This window comes from Tupaia chinensis, unplaced genomic scaffold (genome assembly GCF_000334495.1).
Source record: "Tupaia chinensis unplaced genomic scaffold, TupChi_1.0 Scaffold149383_1, whole genome shotgun sequence".
NCBI classification, from domain to species: domain Eukaryota; kingdom Metazoa; phylum Chordata; class Mammalia; order Scandentia; family Tupaiidae; genus Tupaia; species Tupaia belangeri.
Window position 1 is genome coordinate 904,703 of NW_006209227.1, and position 6,102 is coordinate 910,804.

Sequence of the window (6,102 nt, forward strand, 5' to 3'; positions counted from 1 at the left end):
CCCCAACCAGGGATTGGCTATGCTGCAATCCCTTATTTTCCTTCTGGAATCTTGGCTATACACACACACGTGTGCGCACGCTGGGTGTGATCTATCAAGCCACCAGGTCCAGGAATCAAATCATGGTCCTCCACATGTGAGTCCAGCAATATAATCACTACGCTACCTGTTGGCCTCAAGGCAAATTTCGAATTCCTTTCTTCTTATTCTGCTCCCTTCATTACTTGCTTTCAGATGACTTAAAAACATTAATTTAAAAAAAAATTTTATTTTTTAAGAGTTTTTTGTTTTTGTTTTTGCTCTAGGGCACGTGCTCACCAGAAAGAGAAAGACAGAAAGTGAGAAATTACCCCCCAAGGGCAACAGCCACGCTGCAATTCCTTCTCCTGGAATTTTGGGCACATGCCCACATGCGCCCAGCAAAAGTTTTAATTCGTGGGGTCCAGAACTTGAACTGCGTGAGATTTCCAGTGACATAACCATTACGTCATCTGCTGATCCCTACTTACTACTTTTTAATTTGAACAGAGAGACAAAGAAGGAAAGTGAGAAGGCAAGCTGCAGGTCCAGGACTCAAACCATGGTTGGCCATGTTGTAGTCCAGCACCTTAACCACCATACCAACCTGCTGGTCCCCAAATGACTTTTTAAAAAATTAATTCTGGGGACAGCAAATGGTGTAATGGTTATATCTCTGGACTCCTACGTACTGGATGGACTGTGGTAGGAGTCCTGATCCAGCAGCTTAAAACTCATGTGCGTGTGCCCAAAATCCAAAAAGGAGAACGGAGGGGAAGGGATTGGGGCATGGTCGTACCCACTAAGGGCTGATTTCTCCCTTTCTATTAGTCTCTATCTCCAGTGAGCGCACACGCCCTATAGCAAAAACTTAAAAGAAAAATAATTAATTACTTCTACCAACTACTCAAACAGAACTACAGGGCCAAAATAAATCGCCCCCACCAGGACAGAAACCGTAGGTACAGTCCCAGTGTCGCTAACCGCTGCAGCCTGAGACCTCCGTGTACCCGGGACGGCTTCCATCAGTGCCCCATCAGACCTTGGGACACCGGTCAGGGGTCGCAAGCCAGAGTCAGCGGTCACTGCTTCCGAGTCGCGGCGCAGTGTGACCCTAACGAGTTCTCCTCCTCTAAGGCTATCGTCGGTGTGGAGTCGCGCACTCTGAAAACCGTAGAGTGCGTCTCTACGAGTCTCAACGCTCAGAGAGGACTGGGAGGCAGCCGCAGGTGCCACACCGTCAACGGCTCTCTAGCAGCAGCCGCCTAAGGCTCGCGACCAGAGCGGAAACAGCCCGGACTGCGCAGGCGCCCTCCTGACCCGGCTGGGCGTGGCGTGTGCGGGTCTGCGCCGCGCGGGCCCGGGTGTCGGTGCTGGTGTGCGGGGAGAGGAGGCGCAGGCCACGGGGCGCCCAAGGATCACGACCCGACGCATCGCTGCCAAAAGGGAGGGAGGACAGTAGAGAGCGACCCTAAAAGCCGCTGTTCTGAGCGTTTGATTCTGTCAGCCTGATTTGGCTGTTCCCCAAACGGAGCAGTGTGTTCGGGCCGCTGTTTACTGGGTGCTTATCGTGGGCTTCTCAACAAATACAAACTTGAGGCTTAAATATTATTATTTTTTTAAAGAATTACTTCATTTTATTTAGTCATTCAATTTATTTATTGCTTAAAATTTGACCAGAGAGAGAAGGAAAATGAGAAAGCGAACCACCAGGTCCAGGACTAGAACTATGGTCAGCCATGTGGGAGTGTCCAGCACCGTAACCACTACGCCACCTGCTGGTCGCAAAGCTCGAATATTAACAGTTTCATTTTACGTATAAGGGAATTACAGCCTCGATCCTGTCACACTGTTTTCTTCTTTTGAATCAGGCCTTACGGTGCTCAGTAGGTGCTCAGCAGGGACTTGCACCTTCAGCACCAGTAATAGGATCGAAATCCTAGGAATTGTATCCCATTAGGGCTTGAAAGAGGGCCCTTGGATATCTGTGCTGTGCGGTGAGACAGGGTGGTCCTGAGTGAAGGCCCCTGGCCTGGCCCCAGCCTGAGAAAGACCCAAGTTGTGAAGGAGGGAGAACCGGAAGGGCAGTGGCCTGGGTAAGATTCGGTACCTCACTAGACACCGCTACCTCACTGTCTCTCTAGGACTAACCCAAAAGCTTTATGAGAGCTTACCAAGGACCTTTCACAGAAAGCCAATTTCACTTAGGAGCAAAAACGCAAGAGTGGAATAAAATACTAGCGAACTGCGTCAAGTGGAATAGTAAAAGAATACTGACTACGTAGAATTTAGCTGTGGAATGCAAGGATTTTTTTTCTTTTTTTTTTTTGAGAGATTTTTTACTATAGGGTGCGTGTGCTCACCAGAGAAGAAAGAAATGGAGAAATCACCCTCCAGGGGGGGATGGCCACGCCGCAATACCTTCTCCACTCTGTCTCAGGATCTTGGGCATTCGCACACACGTGCCGGCGTGAGTTTTTGCTACCAGGTCTGGGGACTCGAACTGTGGTTGACTACATGGGAGTCCAGTGACATAGCCATTACGCTATCTGCTGGTCCCAAAGGATGTTTTTTAAAAAATTCTTTTTCCCCCCTTTTTTGGGGGGGAGAGAGGCTTTTCCTATAGGGCATGTGCACTTGCCAGAGACAGACAGAAAGACAGAAACTGAGAAATCACCCCCTGGGGGGATGGCCATGCCGCAGTCCCTTCTCCATTCTCCTCTTGGGATCTTGGGCACTCATGCACACATGGCTGGCATGAGTTTAAGCCTCCAGGTCCAGGACTTGAATCATGGTCGACTATGTGGGAGTCCAGTGACATAACCATTACACATCTGCTGGTCTCCAAGAATTCTTTTATTTAACTTTATTTATTTATTTTATTTGACCAGAGAGAGAGAGTGGGAAAGTGAGAAAGCAAGCCACCAGGTCCAGGTCTTGAACCACAGTCGGCCATGCGGGAGTCCAGCACCCTTAACTACCATGCCACCTGCCAGCCCCAGGGCCTGGAATATTAGAAAGATCCCAGATACTCTTGGAGACACTCCAGAGCACGTGGCTGTAGCTTCCAGACCCTCTAACTCCAGCCCATGGCTGCATGTTCTGGGCAAGGGCACCCTTCCCCAGCCAGGCACGGGCTTTCCCGACTTCCCACAGACCCTGCCTGGACCTTGGCTTTCATTTCTGCCCCAACCCAACGTCCTTGCCCTATCCTATGCTGAAGCTGGAAAGAGGAGGAGGTTAGGTGTCACCTTAAAGAGGCTACGCAAGCTTACAGAGCCGTAGAGCCCTATCACTCCAGACTAAGCCTGAGGTTCAGAAGCCCGCTGCCACTGCCTGGAAGCGTGCTACCTTGGCTGTCAGTGTTGGTGCTGGGGCTCTCGCTCACGTGCAGGCAGACTGCACATTTTCCCTCTGGAAATGTGAATACTCCTCAGCCCGTCTGACTTTGGCCTCTGGCCACTCTGACCTACAAGGGCAGTTGCTGCGCAGAGCCGGGACTCCAGCAGTGTCCCGACAGTAGACGCGTCTGGGAGTTCTTTTCTTGTGCTGGGGAGGTTTAGGCTGTTAGAAAAGTGTGTGTACATTTCTAGGATCAAATTCCTTACATTTGTCCTCATGTTTTCTGCCTCGTAAAAACATTTTTCCTGGGGCCAGTAGGTGGCATGATGTTTAAGGTGCTGGACTTCCACATGGTCAACCGCAGTTCGAGTCCTGGACCTGGTGACTTGAAAACCATGTGGGGGGGGGAGGGCAGCAGATGGCATAGTAGTTATGTCTCTGAACTCCCACATGGCTGACTGTGGTTTGAGTCCTGGACCTGGTGACTTCAAAATCACACTGGGCCCGTGTGCATGCATACCCAAGATCCTGGGAGGAGAAAGGATTGCAGCATGGTCATCCCTCCTGGCAGGTAATTTCTCACTTTCCCTCTCACTGTCTCTGTCTCTGTCTCTCTCTCCAGTGAGCACATGCACCCTAAGGCAAAAACCTAAAAAAATAAATAAACCCAAAAAAGCAATAATATCAACAATAGTCTTTTTATCTCTATCTCTCTTGGGCGGACTTTCTTGTACGAGAGAGAGAGAGAGAAAATAAACTTTTAAAAACTCAATAATGGTACCTGCTCATTTTAGAAATGTGTAAAGATAACTACTAGCAGGGACTAGCAGTTGGCGTAATGGCTATGTGGCTGGACTCCCCATGTAGTCAACTGCGGTTTGAGTCCCAGACCCGGTGGCTTAAACTCACACCAGGTGCGTGTGTGTGCGTGCCCAAGACCCTAAGAGGAGAATGGAAGAGAAGGGCTTGCAGCGTGGTCATCCCCCCGGGGAGTGATTTCTCGCTTTCTCTCTCTCTGTCTCTCTCTGACTTTCTGGTGAGTGCACGCGCCCTATAGCAAAAACCCCTCCAAAAGAAAAAAGAAAAGAAAAAAAGGTAACCACTAGCAGAACAGACACAATGTGCAACCCCTGAGCCAGCGGACAGGTGGATCTGTTAGGGTCTGATTTGCAAATGACTGGCCAACTTAAGTGCAAAAGGAATTTATTGAAAGGTTCACAGTTCAGGATATCAGCTGGAAGGCTGGAAAAACTGGCAGAGAAAAGAGGCGACCCCAAGGGAGGCTGGGCAGGATGCTGCTGCCAGCGCCCTGCCCCTGGACACGTCCCTGTTGTCATTGTCTTAGTGTCACTTGTTCCAGATACAAGCCCCATGTCAGGTTGTCCCGCTGGCTGACCAAGCCGTGTGCCACTCGGCAGGCCACAGCAGTGGAGTCTGGTCCTCCAGCTTCTGTGATGGAAGCCTGGGCTTGGGCTGCCACCCACTGTCACACCTACCCCCCAGAAGGACTTCAGACCTAGGGGCCACTTCCCATCCCTCCCCCCAGAAGTACCTCCTCTCTAAAGGACATATGGGGACAGAGCATGATGGATCCATGAGAAGACAAGAGTGGGAAGTGGGGGACTCTGAGAAGCGTCTCCCAGACGTGAGGCTTGAGGTGGAACCACCGCGTGACCGCGTAGAGAGCAGACGTGAAGCGCCACACCCTTCACATCCGGAGCTGATGCTTAGCAGAAGGAAGGGTGGGCAACTCAGCTTTGTTTGTTGCTGACACTAACCTTGGATTCTGAATTTCCAAAGAAACCGAGCCATTTTCCTGAGAAGGGAAGCATTCTTCAGTATATTCACCCTGGCCCTCAGGAATACTGGAGTGGTCTGGGTGAGAAAGGCAGTCAGGAACTCGGAGAGCTAGGTGGGTCGGAGAATAAATCTGCCATGGGGTCGCAGAGGAAGAGAGACAGAAGGAGGAGGTCCTGGCCCAGAGCTCACATTTCCAGAACCAGAGAAACGCCTGGAGATACTGGGAGGGAGGGTGTAGCCAGGGACCAAAGGGCCAGGCTGAAGAAGGGGGCCCCAGAGCTCCAGGGCCAACCAGGGGCTGGAACCCAGGGCACCCACGGGGACTCTGATGACACACAGCAAAGTGGCAGGAAGCCCTGGGTAGGAGCAAGGGCCCACAGTGCTCCTGGCCTGAGGCCCTGGAGGATACTTGGCCTCCCTGGCCAGGCAGAAGAGCAGGCCCCTCCTAAGCAGGCTGCAGGGGAACCTGCTTCTGGGCTGTCACCAGGTACTTGACAAGCAGGTGGGGATGGCAAGCCCCAGCCAGGTCCTGTTGGTCAGCCTTCCATTTTCATCTGTCTCTAGGCCAAACTTAGAGCTGCAGTTTCTGTGTTCCGTGGTCACCGTGGCCTGTGATAATGGAGCCTGCCCACTGATGTGTCACGGAGACCCTGGAGAGACCGAGGCGCACCCTATGACCCATCTCCTCACCTCCCAGTGCTCCTCTGCACTTAGCAGGCCCTCGCAGATACATAGGACTGAGGTCCTTGGGACCCAGCTCCCCTCTGTCACTAAAGAGAAGGCTTCGGAGTCCAGAGTTGGACTTCAGGAACGCCACAGGGTCTGGCGGCTCCTGGGGCTGGAGCTCACAGCCCTGCCGGCCTCTTCACAGGCCCTCTTCCCCCCAGAATCCCTTCCGTCACTCCCCCCCCCCCCCGCTCCCCCCGCGCCCCTCCCCCCCCC

The 6,102-nt window shown here is 52.1% G+C and overlaps 1 long non-coding RNA gene across 2 annotated transcripts in view; it reads right to left on the reverse strand.

Moving 5' to 3' along the window:
* Positions 1 to 1,255, reverse strand: part of LOC102497854 (uncharacterized) — a 26,111-nt gene extending 24,856 nt beyond the window's left edge. Inside the window, exons 1-2 of one of the 2 annotated variants that reach the window (XR_337736.1) lie at positions 1,061 to 1,255; positions 167 to 238 (exon numbers count right to left, since the gene is read on the reverse strand). This is a non-coding gene — a long non-coding RNA (uncharacterized LOC102497854). The remainder of the gene's footprint in view (positions 1 to 166; positions 239 to 1,060) is intronic. The other variant, XR_337735.1, reaches the window with a different exon arrangement.
* Positions 1,256 to 6,102: the final 4,847 nt, after the last annotated feature.